Source organism: Rousettus aegyptiacus, unplaced genomic scaffold, assembly GCF_014176215.1.
Source record: "Rousettus aegyptiacus isolate mRouAeg1 unplaced genomic scaffold, mRouAeg1.p scaffold_m13_p_6, whole genome shotgun sequence".
Taxonomy (NCBI): Eukaryota; Metazoa; Chordata; class Mammalia; order Chiroptera; family Pteropodidae; genus Rousettus; species Rousettus aegyptiacus.
In genome coordinates, this window is record NW_023416309.1 from 95,143,410 (window position 1) to 95,153,597 (window position 10,188).

The following is a 10,188-nucleotide window of genomic DNA, read 5'->3' on the forward strand; positions in this document are numbered from 1 at the left end:
TAATGGCTTGGTAGAATTGGGGTGGTTGCCAAAAGAAGAGGCAGGAATGGTTTAGTGAACCAGTAATGCAGAGCCTTGAATGCCCTGCTAAGGAACTTGCACTGGAAGCAATGGGGAATCCCTGAAGGACTTCAAGCAGAGGAGTCTCACAATCAGACTTGCGCTTTAAAAGTCTCTTTCCAGAAGCTGTAAGGGGTACTGAACAGAGTGGCAGGGAGACCGGTTACAACGCTCCTGCAATAACCTTACCCAGAGTTGAGGAAGAACTGAACAGGGCAGGGGTAGTGGACTCAATCTTTAGTGTATGTCCTTATGCATTTCCTTTTTTGTAACTGTATCTTGTCTCCTCAGTTACATTTATAAACTCCCTAAAAGATCTCTCAATTTCTTTTTAAATGCTCCCTTTGCCAATGAAATGATAGGTACCATATTTCAAATACAAAGTATAGTTGTTCATCATTTGCTTCAAAGGCCTCAGAGCTGGCCACACTGTCTCCAGCTTCTCCCTTTCTGCCTGGCATCTTTAAGGACTCAGTAAATGGGGTGGCCGCTGCCAGGTGCTGGCTCAGTTAGGAAAGCCTTGCACAAAACCAGCCATCATCTCTTCAAAGCCTGTTTTTTGACCAGTGACATGCCTAGGAAGGGTTAGGAGCAAGTTTCTTCTGTGGCCACACTGTCTCCAGCTTCTCCCTTTCTGCCTGGCATCTTTAAGGACTCAGTAAATGGGGTGGCCGCACTGTCTCCAGCTTCTCCCTTTCTGCCTGGCATCTTTAAGGACTCAGTAAATGGGGTGGCCGCTGCCAGGTGCTGGCTCAGTTAGGAAAGCCTTGCACAAAACCAGCCATCATCTCTTCAAAGCCTGTTTTTTGACCAGTGACATGCCTAGGAAGGGTTAGGAGCAAGTTTCTTCTGTGGGCAGATAACTATCCTGTAAGGTGAGCAAGCATGCCTTGACCTTTTTAAGACAATGCTAGTGTAGCCAGGGCAATCTCATAACTTCTGAGTATAAGTACTGGCCTAGTCTTAATCCCTTTGGGAGAATCTCAGAGGTCACCGATGTGACCATGATTCATATTAAAATCTTTTCATTTGCGGCTGCTGTAAAAATAGTCAGCATGGTCACTAATGGTCCTTTTTTTACTCTTCCTGGGTATGGACTGGAATTCTCTTACCTTCTTGGCCACTTGTTAATTTTGTTCTTGTATCACCCTTATCCACCACCCACCCCCAGCCCCACCCTGGGGGGAAGGCATTGGACAGATCCCAGCAGGCTCACACTCAGCTCCCCTGCCTCTGCAGCTGGAGTTATAAATAACCATCAAAACTAAACAGTCAAATAACTGCATTTTGAAAATCACTAAAACAAAAAAAAAAATTCACTCTGATCCTGATTCAGTAGCAGTTCTAGTCTTGCCCTTCATCTCCTCCCTTCCTCCACTTCTGCCTTCCTTCCCTGATCCAAGCTCCCTTGGGAAGTCAATCTGAGCACAAAGCCGTGGTATGATGAAGACATCTTTTTCCATATTTGACAGGGCCAAAGCCCTCCAGGGCTGTAGTTATAGTTACATGATGTTGTTATGGCAGCAGAGGCCTCAGGGCAACATATGTTCCTGAGTGGTAATTGGGTTTGCTTTAACAGACTGTCTCTCCCTGGGTTCTCCATGCCCAAATTCACTTATCAAGAAGATCAGAGAATTGCCATTGTGGATGGGCCTACATTTTTTTATTCCAGCAAAACTAAATTCCTCTTAATTCCCCAGGATGGAATGAACCCAGTCATCATGGGTTGAGACTTTTTAGACTTCAAGCATTTTCAACAAATATTTATTGAGCACCTTATATAAGTTCTGGGCATTGGTCTGGGAGCTGAGTGTACACTGTGAATAAATAGATGTGGCCCTTCCCTTCCTAGAACTGATGATATAGGACAAAGAATGCATAGGAGGAAGTTGGGGGAGTATGACTTTCACCCACCCCAACCCCCTCCACTTTTTCAAAAATTACTAACCCAATGTAATAGCACTAAATAAAATTTTAAGGAAATAAAATACATTCTTAATCTTGCTTCTGCCACAGAGTTTATACACACACACACATATAGACACATACACATACACACACATGTGTATATATATATATCCTTCCAATTTTTCTCCACATGCATACGGTTTCATTACATGGTTATGTTTTTGTATAGGTGCATTCATTGTTTACATGAAATTTTACATTTTTTACACATTTTCAACATTTCCAGCGTTTCTCTAATAGTCTTCATAATTGTAATTGTAATCACTGTGTGATATTACCTTGTGGTACTATGATATAATGTGCTCTCATTCCCCTATGTGGAGTTTTTTAGGATCTTTTATGTCAGATAGTGCAGTGAGTGCACAAGTCTCTTTTGCTTTTATGTCTACCTCTTATATATATTGCTTTCTTTCTTTCTCCAAAGACTTGCCCACAATGCTACACTAGCATTGCCACTATTATTGTGTAAGGGTGCCAATTTTAAGACATTGTCCCCAGAACTGACTATTACCACTTAATAAAATCTTGCAATTTTACTGGAAATGAAAACTGAAACTCGAATGGGCTTTTCATTTTTTTCTAGTTAAAATATACTTCAATCTTATGTGTGTGTATTTATCAGTTCTGTTTCCTCTTCCGTGAAATCCTATTCATTGTTCATTTCTCTCCTTGGGGGTCTAAATGATTTTCTTTTAAGTTTGAGTGATAGATACTCTGAGCCATGTTCAGTTACGGAGTCAATGTTCTTAAGAAGGCAGAACATTTGCTTCATGATTATTTCTCTAGTATTTTCTCCTCACTTTTGCTCTGGCTTTCCAGCTACTTGTAGTGGTAAACTCTGTCAAGTATGCATTGTATTGAGAAAGAGAATGAGACTGTGAACAGAATGTGTAGACGACGTGTGTGATACATGAGGAGGCAGGTTATGTCTGACCTCAGCAAGAGTTGAGGAGTCATTTTAAAAGCTGTAGTCACTGTTGCCCACTATAGAAACCTGGAAGATGGTTCTGTAGACACTTATTTTCTCCCTGGGGAAACTCAGTCCCAGAAAAAAAAAAAAATCCCAAGTCAGTCAACTTCAGGAGGATGAAAAATGATTCTGCCATTTGTAAACTGTGGGTCATTTTATTTGTTGGAGATGCTTTCCCAGGAATGGGGGGTCTGGGTATAGGTCTCTCTGAGTCATTTTTACCTGTTTATTCAGTCTCCCTTGTGATTAACTGTACCCAGATGTGAATCAGCTGCCTGAGTTGAAGGATGCAAGCTATCACTAGGAAAATTTTTTCTTTCTTTAAGGCAAGCCAGCACAGTCTACAACCTTGGACTTCTTAGTCTTGCTCTAACCAACTGAGGTTACTGACCTCAACCCAGTCTCAGGGGTTAAGAATGACTGACTTTCTCACCAGTGTGGAAATTACTTGAGGATGTGTAGGCATCTGGTCTTTTCTTACCTGCCTAACATTGCCAGTAGATGTCACTACACCAAACCACATTCTCCAAAGAGGACTGGAAGGAAAAAGCGAGCTTCAGAAAGGCTGCGTCCAACCATTATGACCTTCTTCTCCCATGGCTTCCTTTTATATTTCTGAAAAACTATCAAAGATATCTAAGTATACATAGTTCTAGACAGTACAGAGTCCTGAACTCAATAGGTCAAGACTCCAGGTTCTAGGCAGTATTAGAATTCTTATCCAAGAACCTTTCCCAGACTGGGTGGGGAGCACAGCTGCTGTAAGAAGGGCGGCGGGGTGAGTAGGCCATTTAAATGGGGGTACACATGATAGAGTTATCTAGGAACAAGAGCCATAGTCTTGGGGCTGTTCCAACCATCACTGCAGAGCTGATACCTCAGGCAAAGCACTCCACCCATCATCTACCCTACCCCTCCATCCACACTGGCGAGGGCTGCCAGGCTGGGGCTGGCTCATCAGTTTTGGGCCTCTCCAGTGCCAGCCAGACATAACCACACCATGCCAGGACACTGGGGAAGTTCCTAGCAGTTCAGACCATTATTACTGTTCTTCAAAACACATATAAGCAGCATTAGTAATCTGGGATAAAGAGCCATTGTTGGCTCTTCTATAAAGACTTTCGTTCCATGTGCTATAGGATAAAGACTGAAATCCTTGCTGGGCCTGCAGAGTCCTGCATGGTCTGTCCTCTGGTTAACTCTCCATCTTGTCCCACACAACCTCATTCTTTGTTCTGCAGCCTGATTGGCCATCTTGCAATTCCTCAAGAGTGCACTGGTTCCTTCTACCTTAGGACCTTTGCACATACTCTTTACTCTGCCTGGAATGTTCTTTCCCCTACTCTTCACCTATTTTTCCTAATCTTTCAGATCTCAGGTCAAATTTTATTTCTTCAGGGAATGCTTTCCTGAAGCTTCCAGTCTAGATCAAAGCCCCCATTTCTGCACTTATAGCACTCTGTACTTTTTTTCATAGCCCTTTTCTTAGTTTGTAATTGCATGTTTATTTGTGTGACTGTTAGATTCTTTACCCTTAATCTCCCAACACCTACCCCACACTATAGGTCTCACGAGGACAGTGTCATTTTATTTACCATTGCATCTTTAGCACCTAGCACAGTGCGTGGTACTTAGTAGGCACTCAGTAACCAATGGATGTACCAAAGAAATGGCAAATGAGTAAGTGAAGTGAAGGAAGTTAGGAAACGTAGTGTTACCCTTGTGCATGCATTGATATAACATTCGTATATGAAATACAGTGTTTAATTCCGGTCACTCAGCTCCTGAGGCAGACATATTAAGAGTCCAGAGAGCCATCTAAATCAGTTCAAGGGGAAAGTGGAGGTTACCACATGAGGCACAATTCAAAAGATGGTGGAAAGATGAAGTTTTGAAGATATGATTCAGTCACATGCAAACATAAAGGGGATAGATGCAGATTTGTTTACCAAATCCCCGAAGGTCAGCACAAAAGAAAATCTTTTGAAAACCAGACTGTGTTATTCATCTCTATATCTCTAGCATGATACCTGGCACATAGTAAGAGCTCAAGAAATGTATGTCGAACTATTTCGTTGCTGAAGCCTAAAGGAGATTGACTAGGTTCTGGGGAGAAGTAGTATGTAATTATTCACTTGGGAAACCCCAGAGACAAAAAAAGAAAAGTATGAATAGGGTCAAGAAGGGTTCCTTTACATGTATAGACAATAGCTATACAATAGACTGTTTCAGGAACATTAGGGCTATTCAAGGCCTATCCCTTGACCTTTTGAGATCATCCTTATGAAGGGCAATTACCATGCATGCTCACAAAATGCATCTCCTTTCCACCAGCAGGGCCCAAATTCTAAACGATATAAAGCATTGGTCTCACCCTACCTCACATTGTTATCTCCTTCAGTGCCCTCCAGACTCTTGGGCACATGTCCTGTTGGCTCCCTGAGACTATTATACTTTGGTTTTTACTAGAGAAGGGAAAATCCCAGAAGGTGGTGCCCTTCAATCAGAAGTAAAAATGGCTGCATCTCTCAGGGCAACCAGAGCCTGGGCCTGGTATTCCTGAGCCCACAGCAGGGAGGTCGTTAGCCTGGGTCCCAAGAATCCCTGAAACAAGCACCCCTGGCATTTAGCCTTCTATCTCTGGCACTTAACCCTCTGGCCCCCTAAGCAGGAACATTTCAAATAGTTTGTCTTGGAGCCATGGAGGGTTCAAAAGAATTCTTGTACATTAAAAAAATAAATCCTCCAGAAACAGCTATCGATCTACTTGACCAGCTCCCTTATTTCTTCCCTCTCCCAGCAGTGTGGGGCTTTAAAAAAAGGATAAGGATTTAGGTGTATGTTCATTTGCCTTATTCCGGCCAGTTCAGCTGGTCTCATTCTAGATGGTACCAGAGTCTTAGGCCTCAGGAGAGTTGAGGGCTGTATCTTATCCCAAAGCTGGGCCTAAAGAAAATACTTTGACTCTTGTCAATGGTGTGCTGATGCGTCATGGAAACTAGTCCCAAGGGTTTTCCCTCTCTGGCTTCCCCTCCTCTTCTTTCCGCAATCTACAAATCACCGAGTATTAAATACTGTCTAGAGGACCCTTCTCCCCACTCCCATACTCTGGGACTCCATGCAAGGCTGAAGACTGCAAACTAAGCAGGGAGAAAGGAGAGAAGGGGCAGCAGGCAGGGGTGCCCATCATTTATCAACCAAACACAGTGGTTGGTCATTCTTTCCAAGCAGCATTCTGGCAGGCTGGGCAGGCATTGCAGCCAGAGTTTTCTGGCAATGGAGAGTCCTGTCTGACAAGAGTTCCCCTTACTTGGCTGCCCTATCCCACAGGTGGGGAGACAGTCAAGGGGTGAGTCTTTTTTTTTTTTTTAATTTTTGTGATTTCAGAATTAAAACACACTCTTAGTCCTAGATAGATTCTTACCTCCTTCCCAACATCTTCTGCTAAGTCTTTCGTAGGGCCTCCTCTTGTAGCTTCTCTCTTAACCCCACAAAGAGCTTTCTCACTTTACCTGGCTACAGAAGTTTCTTAAGAGTCTCAGCTCCTGAGCTCTGGCAGGCTTTCTTAAAGGGCAGCACCACCCTTCTGCCTCCTTTAATCTTCTCTGGTTTCTGTTTAATGGAAATTCCCCAGCTTTCCCATCTCTCTCTCCTCCCTGGAGGTAAAAAGTTTGGAGAAAGGGAATGGATTGGATCCTAGGCTAGTCCACTGAAAGGCAGACATGCTTTTGCAAAGGAGAAGTTCCAAGGAAATGTTCAGCTCACACAACAAGAACAGCTGGAACCTGCCAGTCTCACCTCCATGATTTCTGAGCACTGCCCCCTCTACAATATAAACAAAGTCAAGAGTTTTAGAGAGAGTTTAGGACTGGGAGAGTGACAGGGAGGCAGAGGAGTGGGCTGTGGCATCACTGGTTTGGCCTATATTCCTATCTCCGACTTCGACCTCTGGGTAAGGAGTGGACCTCCTAGGTCTGCATCCCTCTGACCTAGTGCACTGAATCCCACCCTCCTTCCCAGTAGCAAATTACTTAGGCTATACTAAGTACCCAGTAAGTGGAAATTTTATTCTACGCCGTGTAGTAGGGGCAGATGGCCTGTAGCATCCCGATTATTTTACTTCTTTCCTGGGGCCCTGATATTTCTGTCACCACAGACGGTGCAGGCCTCTTGGGCATTCTGAGAAATGCAGACCCACCATTGGTTCAAGGAAACCAAGATGTCTAATCTCTTTGGAGAAGAATTCAGAATTGGATGTATAGAGCCAAGAAATTGACAGGGTTGGTATCTAAACCCTGGCTTGACATTCTGAGCAAATAAATACCCAAGAGGTCAGAGAATTGGATGGAACTTTTGGGTTCCAGGACTTCCAGGGAAGGTGCCAACTTGTGCGATATTGTCAGATTGGCAGAGAAGAAGCAAAGCCAAGCGGCTTACTACTCCAGCAGAATATAGGCTACTTTGTAGACTATCAAGCCTTTGCCCAAGTTGAATGGAAACAGGCATTGCAGAGGCCACTGGTGGAATATACTGGAATATTCCAGGCCTTTCAGCTGTACAATGACACAATTCCTTGAGGCTTTGAGCCATCGGGGGCTTCTAGAATTGGGTTGAAGGTCCTCACCCTCTACCATGCACAGGCAAGAGAAACCACCTGCTGTAAAAGTAACACTATTCTAAGTGTCACTTCGTTACCAAGTGGGAGGAGTTTCAATCCAGCCTTTGGGACTTTTTCATTAGAGAGAGAGACTTGACTGCCAAAGCCATTTTGTTGAGCCAGAGCCATCTTGTGGGCCAGGATATCCACAGGAAAAACCAGAAATAGACAACTAATTCAGTCAGGACTGAAAAGTTGGATGAGATATAACCAGGCTTCATCCTTTCAGACAGAAACAAATTTACAATGAAGCTAATGAAACTTAAGTATCAGAGCCCCTTACTTTCACAGAACCCTTCCAAGGCTTTGTACTGAATTCTATAATTTTTTTACTCTTCAGGTTAGAGAAGAACCCCCAAATGATAGAAGCAGTAGGCCTCAAAAACCTGGAGTCTTTCCTACTGTCAGTCTGCAGGGCTTTTAGCCACAACTTTCAGGAGTGATCAGAAAATTTAGTTGGAGAAACAGTCAAATACTTAAATAAACAACTAATATTGATTCAGCATTGCTAGATATAGTGGCTTATACGAGTTGCTGACAAGAAATCCAGAACAAATGGGTCTCTTTGCTCAGAATTGGCGAGAAAGGACAAACATATATAAAATGACTTAGCAGAAGTGATAAAGCTACCCATAAGCTAGTACTCTTAAATAGTGGGCTACAAGCTGAACACCTGAGTCCTTAGGGAATCATTAGTGTCTCACAAGGCCAGTTGAGGAATATTCGGAGGTCTAATTGGAAGTTGAAGCTGATGGTGGAGAAGATAGAGTTGCAGGGAGGGGGAAAACTCATAAACCAAGACACAGAAAATAAAACTGAGGAAGAGCTTGTGGTCAAATTTTGCAATTAGCTATTACAAAAGCCCTTTAGAGATGATCTTTTTGGCTCTGAAAATAAGTTCTGGAGCCTATTCCCTGGATCTAAAAGAAATCAGACTACAGACCAACTTTCCAATCATTCTGCCCTTCTGTTATATTTATATTATCTTTGAATTGGAACGATACTTGATGTTGAATTTGGTGCCTGGTGTGAGGGGAAGGAGAGGGACTGGATGTGGAATCAGATGGAGAATGTTTAGGATATTGTAGCTTATTTGCTTCGGGGGTAATTGTATTTTTGTGGCCTACTTGAAGAAGGTAAATGGGAAAAACAGTGGAGAAGAGGGAAGTCTAAAGGGGGCTGAAACAAATATGCTTTCTGTTTTATATAGTCTTCTGGGAATGTATGTAAACCAACATCTCCACTCCAAAGACTTTGATCTCCCAATCAGGAGTGAGGGATACAAACTGTTCCCAGCAAGATGCTGCTCTAGAACCCTGCAAATAGTTCCCCAAGGTACCCATAATCACGTGATGCAGCAGAACTCAAGTTTATGTTAATGAATTTTTTTGGGAAGCACCATCTGCATGCTGGTCACGGTTCCAGGTGTAGTATTTAGAATGATGACTAAGAGATGCCTATTTTACTCAGGAAACATATTTTAGAGGGGAGGACATTTTTAAAAAATGAAAAAGGCCAGCCTGGGTATTCTATAGGCCAAAGAATCTAATCATATGTCTTGCACAGTGACCTTTTAGGGATGTCATGGGGGTAAGTAAATGTTTCCTGAGACATTCTCTTAAAAGATTAATAAGGTCTGTCACACATCAAAGATCTCTCATGCATAAACACATCTAAATCCTTTTTTTGAAACATCTTGATCAAGGTATAAATCGCATACCATAAAGTTAACAAATTACACATGTATAATTCTATGATTTTTAGTAAATTTATAGGGTATGCAATCATCACCACATTCCAGTTTTAGATCATTTCCATCACCCCAAAAGTTCCACTGTGCCTGTTTGCAGATAATCTCTCTCCTATTCCCAATCGTAGACAACCAGTGATCTGCTTTCTATCTCTATAAATGCCTTTTTGGGTGTTTCATGTAAATAGAATCACATAACATGTGGTCTTTTACGTCTGGCTTCTTTTACTCAGCATAATGTTTTTAAGGTTCATCCACATTGTAGCATCTATTGATAGTTTGGCCCATTTTATTGCTATATAGTATTCCATCTATATCCTTTTACAAGTATTTATATTTTGAGGCAACAGTGAATGGGATATGGGAGCCCTGGTCTCCTGTCTTGCCTCTGATTCACTTTGTGGCCTCTGACAAGTCTTTGCCTTGTCTGGGAATCCGTTTCTCCATCTGTAAAATGAGTAGGCTAGAACATATATAGTCTCTAATGTCTTCCAATTCTTGAAAAAACTGTATTTTTCATTGAGTGCCACTAGGTCCAGTATTCTAAAATTTTGATGTCTCTGATCTCACATTTACCCTTTACCTGTTTTAAAATATCCACCATCTTCTTTATTGTTAAGAATGAGAAATCTTCATTTTAAAAAGGCTGCAGTTTAGCAAGAAAAAATTTGATTCCCACTGAGAGAAAGGAAAACAAGAATTAAGGAGTGAACATCATCCAGTTTGAATGAAGGAGAACGAACAAGGAAGATAGATAACTAAGCCAGAGGACAGAAAGTGGTG